Raw genomic sequence first — 6000 nt, 5'->3', positions numbered from 1 at the left:
ATGAACCTCCTACATGCTATAATTGCAAGAAAATGAGCTACATAAAACCAGATTGTCCACAACTTAAGAAGGATTCCAAGAAGAAAAAGAAAAAACGCAATGAAAGCCACTACATGGGACAATATAAGTTCTAGTAGCTCAGAATGTGAATCAAGTGACCAAGAGATTGCAAATGGTTGTCTTATGGCACGGGACGATGATGAAGTACAAAGCTCCTCATCCAAATCATTTAATGATTCTTGTGATGATTCATCTGATAAATCCAGTGATGAGAGTAGACCATCTTATGAAGAACTACAAACAGAATTATTCAAAGTTCATAAGATTCTAGTTAAAATAACTAAACGATATACTTCATTGAAAAATAAGAATGAAGTTGTAATGAAAGAATTAGAATAAAAAAATCTTGCTGAAAGAGAAATAGATTTAAAAATCAGGTGATTGGAAAGCAAGAATGAAAAAGTAAAGAAAGAACTAGAAGATTTAAGATCTCAAACTTTTATTGAAAAAAAAAAGGACCTAGTCATTGGTGAACTTGGGAGAAAAATAAATCAGATGACTAAAGAGCTAGTAAGTGTGACACCCCGATTTTCATACCATTTTTTTTTTCATTTTTGTCTCCAATAAATAATAAATATTAATCAAACATCCGTCATGTCAAAAATTCTGATACCATTCTAACATAACCCGATCCAAAATGGGTATTGGGTAAACAGTCTATCACATACAAACAAACCTAATAGCGGAAGTCAATATTTACAAACCATCTAGAATACAAATAACCAGGGTTCTATACATCCATACATATTCCAAAAAATCCATAATGTACCATAGGGAATTACACAAACGTGTCCCCAACACAAAACACTTATCCTGTCTACTAGGGTACCAGCTTCCCTCTATCTCGGAGCTTTATCTACTGGTCTGTCACAGTTTCCTGAAATGTTTAGATATTTGGGTGAGACACCTCTCAGTAAGATGGAATAAATTATTCACAGTGTGTGGCAGTATAAGTTTAGTTATATCAATATACTCATTTAAGTGATTACATCATCTGAGAAAATATACCGATATGTACTCATAATCATAAAATATAATTTCATAAGCTATGTTACCATTTCTTATACTTACACATATACAACTAATATTTATCGGTGAAAGTTCCTGAGGATAGGGGAGATAACACACCCATACATGTAGCGCCCCTCTACTCTGATATCGTTTGTAACCTTACCCCGATTAACTCGGGTGCGGCTACAACTGATACTTATTAGGGCACTCACCTTACTCAGTAAGCCCTTAGGCAGAGAGTTTTACTTCGCCCTAATTATTTATGCAATTAAACTCACACTCTTTCATTTCTAATTTTCATTTCACAAACTAGCTCATGAGTGTCCACTAGTAACAAATACACATTCTGTCTGTAACTCATGGCTGCCTTGAGGATATTCACATCGTCATGCTTCCCCCCATGACCGGGTTGTGCGGCCCGAAGGCTGGACTTAACCGCGATTGGCCTACCCGATTAGATAAAAATAAGGAAACTGTCTGTCTGTAGTACGATTGGCTTGCCCACTCTTGATCCGGAAGCCAAGTGGCAAAATTACCCTTCTTACTGGCTCAATCGACTACCATGCCACACTCTCCACGAGACCATGTGGTTGCACTAACACCTTGGTAGTAACGGTACCGTGCTTTCTATCCAACTTCAGTCTATCAGGGTTCTCATTCCCACATTTCAATATTCGCATTTCAGTATTCACATTTCAGTATTCACATTTCAGTATGTTGGTACATTTCATCACATCAGAAATATTCTTACCATTTTCTGTTTCATTGCCATCATATTAGTACATGTTCCGTCTCATAATAGTATATATCTCATTTCACATATTTCAAAATTTCTCAATAAAGCATATCGATATTTATTCTTTCCTCGTTTATCATAGAAAACATTACTATACATACATACATACATACATACATATATATCATATTCCATCATTTTTTAGTAAAATACATATTGGTATATCACAATTCATCGTTCTCAATAAAACAATTCTATATTCCACTTTTCATCATTTCCCATATTTCAAATCTCATATCATCACCATTCAGTATATTATTATTATTATTATTATTATTATTATTATTATTATTATTATTATTATTATTTCATTTCCATGCATATTATTTTTGGGGTCGTTACATTCTCCACTTCTTATAAAAATTTTGACCTCGAAATTTATTAAATACCTCCCCAAGAAAAATCAATCGTTAACCTAACAAGTTTTGAGTTAATCTTTTAAACAACTCTACTAGAGCTGGTAACTAACCTAAATTGTTGGATTGTACATCTTGTCCTAATACACCTTGCTTCAGCACCAAGACCCAACAATTTCAATTTTCATCTCCAGTCTTCCAAAGATCTAACCCCGACATAACCTTAGAAGAATCAATAGATAACTATCCTTTGATTATGACATGACCCAAAAATTTTGTATTAGTTGTCCAGAACCCACATTTCATGTTTAGCATATAACTTATGCTCTCATAATGTTTGTAAAATTAATCACAAATGTTGTTCATACTCTTCTTGAGTCTTTGAATACCCTAATAATCATCTATAAAATTATAATGAATTGATCCAAGTATGGTTGAATAACTTGATTCATTATATCTATGAAAAATGTAAGGTGCATTGGTAACCCCAATTGGTAACACCATAAACTTATAGCGATCTTACTGTGTACTCAATTCTGTCTTTGGGATGTGTAATTCTCAAATTTTAATTAGTGATAATTTAATTGCAAATCAACCTTAAAAAATTTTGGGATTTTACCAATCAATCAAATAATCCACCAATTCCTAGAAATCGATACCAATTTTTTTTTTAATGTAACGTGATTCAACTTCCAATAATTAATGCATAGCCTCAAGGCCCCATTATGTTTCTTAGTGAATAACACAAGTGCAACCTATGATGATATACCAGGTTGAACAAATTCCTTGTCAAGGAAATCTTCTAATTGCACCCTACGTTGCCTTAGTCGACATAGGCTCCGTTTCTAGCACCAAATCAATATTAAATTCAATCTCCTCTTGAAGGTAACTCCGATAAATCATTTGAGAAGAATATCTAAAAATTCATCACCTATGAGTAAAGTAGTTTGGAATTCGTTAACTTATATATTTATTTCATTGCTGTTATAACCCCAGACATGCGTCCAAATTCTATCCTTCCACAAGCTCTTAAGATGTCAAATATGAGAGCTTGTTAGTTGGAAGGAAACTATCACTCCATTTGGATCTCTAAGTACTAGTTTCTTTTGAAAACAATCAACTAGGTGTATGATAAATAGATAACCACCAATAGTTAGCCTCATCTTTAAACAGAGAATTTGCAATGATGACTCATACTCATCAAGGACCATACCTGCTGGGACATCTCAGACCAGGATGTGTAATCATTTGCCTGTCAGATCAATTGTATAAAAGGCACTTCAAAATTTTCATTATAGCTTTGTAATTTGTTTGAGTAAAAATGATATGAGCTTCTAAACATTCCCTAGAATTCTAATCATCCAATTCCTTTTCAATGCTAAACTAATGCACAGGCTTACACTTTTAAATCAGGGAAAAGTATCATTTTCCTACCAAATTGGTTTCTAGATTTTTTTTTCTTACTTTAAATAGTTTTTAAGGCTCAACTTCTAACCTATGGTGGCACATGTTGAATATCAAAACATAGTTGGAAAATATCCTTAATGAAAAACATGGATTGCAATTATGACTAGTCTAAGTCCTGATATACTGACTTCAAGTCAACCATGATCTTGCTCTAGTGACTCGACAAATATGCAATAAAGACGTGTCTTGGTTTTTTAGTATGGAATACAATACTAATGAAGTTGTTTCGTCAACTATGATCAGTGATTGGACATTGTCTGATAGCATAAATCTTGTGTGAAATGGACTAGGAAGAAAAGGGTGATATTCATTTGTTATAGAGAGTTGCTAATGGTAGAAGGATTAGATTCTGAAGATGGCTTCAAAAGCCACAGTCAATTGTAGACAACAACAGAATATTTCACATTAAGCTATACACAAATCAAATCCCAACCGAGCTGATGCCTAAGCGGTTAAATTGGTGTCCTATTACCAAGTAGGATTCGCACATGATAGAGCAAAAAGATAAAGCTCTAGGTCCTAGCATGTATGGTTTTCCTATTGGATAGTAAATTGCTAAAGGTTTGAGTATCATTATGATTTTTTTCCTTCTAAGTAAGTTGCTAAAGATAATTCTGTTAGGTGTTATTTGGTTCATAGGATCTTTTGGAATACTTGGTAATGTGATGCCCATGAAATCTTATTCTCATGGGGATAACATCACTTCCCAGGGAATAAAGAATTTCCACAAAACATAGGAGTCTAATTGTTGCCCTCTTAGTATCTTACATTCTTATGGGCATCTTAATTTTAGGATTAAACTGTCCCCACTATTTTGGCCGACTTATGGAAATATGAAAATATGTAGTTGATGCACATTCTCATCGACCCATCTTTCTTTTTCACAAACAATACCGGCGCTCCCCAGGGTGACACGCTGGGCCTGATAGACCCCTTATCTTATAATTCTTGTAACTGTTCTATTATCTTTTTTAATTTTGTCGGTGCCATTCTGTATGACGCTTTAGAAATCAGCGCTGTCCCCGGAATTAGATCAATAGCAAATTCTACCTCACGATCAGGAGGTAGTCCAAACAAATCCTCGAGATATATATCAGGAAGATCCCTCACCATCGGGATATCCTCTAACCTCAACTCCCCTTCTGATACTTCCTTCACACAGGCCAAATATCCCAAACAACCCTCTAGCAACAACCTCCTCACCGAAATGGCGGATAACATCTGTGGCGGGGTGCGCACATATGACCGCACAAATCTGTACTCTTGTCCTCCTGAAGGTCTGAATACCACCTCTCTCTGATAAAAGTCTATACTAGCGTTGTTATTAGCTAGCCAGTCCATCCCCAAAATAATCTTAAACCCATGCATATCTAAAATCACTAGATCAGCTGGTAATGACCTCCCCTAAATACAAATTGGACAGTTCTTGAGTACCTTCCTACACAACACTACTACCCAGTTGGCGTAGACACTGACAAAGTAATATTTAACGGTTGAGTTTCCGTTGACCTAGTTGGTCATTTCCCAGTTTTGATAATGACAAATACACTTGATACTGATATTTGTCATGAGCTTGCATGCAGGTTCACCCTACGCGTATATTTGAACAGAAAGCTACATCATGATGGCATATGATGATCATGCAGAAGAATGAAGAAAATTGTGTTGTATTTATAATTATTTTTATAATTCTATATTCTGGGCTATAATTTGATTATGGATTGTACCACAATATGGTCTATAATAATCTGCATCACGCATGGTAGGATGATATGCTCAAAAAGACCTAGACTGACCTTAAGACCCTTATGTTTGCATTAAAATATGCCCTATTGAATTAAATTCAATCATTATATAAATAAGGATAACTTTATAAATGGACTAGGACCAAAATACTCGAAAAAGGCATGTTCGGTCGACCGAATTGTAATGCACAGAAGCATTCGGTCAACTGCGCATAAGCATTCGGTTGACTGAACCTTCATTGGGTCAACATTTTGAACTTTAGATCGACCGTCCAAAAATATACTCCAACGTTCTGGTCGACCAAATTTCCCTAGGGTCAACAAGTTGACTCTTCGATCGACCGACCGAAAATGAGCTGCAATGCTCTGGTCGATCGAAGCACCTCGGGGGAAGTCCCAACGTCCTGGTCGATCAAACCACTAAGTTCAAAATGACTTGGTTGACCGAAGTTAGTACAATTCGGTTAACCGAACCCAATACGGTCGACCGAACCGCGGAGGTTCAAAATTGTCTTATAAATGATTGACCAAACACTTAGTTCAAATTCTCCCTGGTCGATCGAAC

Source organism: Malania oleifera, chromosome 5 (assembly GCF_029873635.1).
Source record: "Malania oleifera isolate guangnan ecotype guangnan chromosome 5, ASM2987363v1, whole genome shotgun sequence".
NCBI lineage: Eukaryota > Viridiplantae > Streptophyta > Magnoliopsida > Santalales > Ximeniaceae > Malania > Malania oleifera.
The sequence above is the reverse complement of the archived record's forward strand: the minus strand, read 5'-3'. Positions refer to the sequence as shown.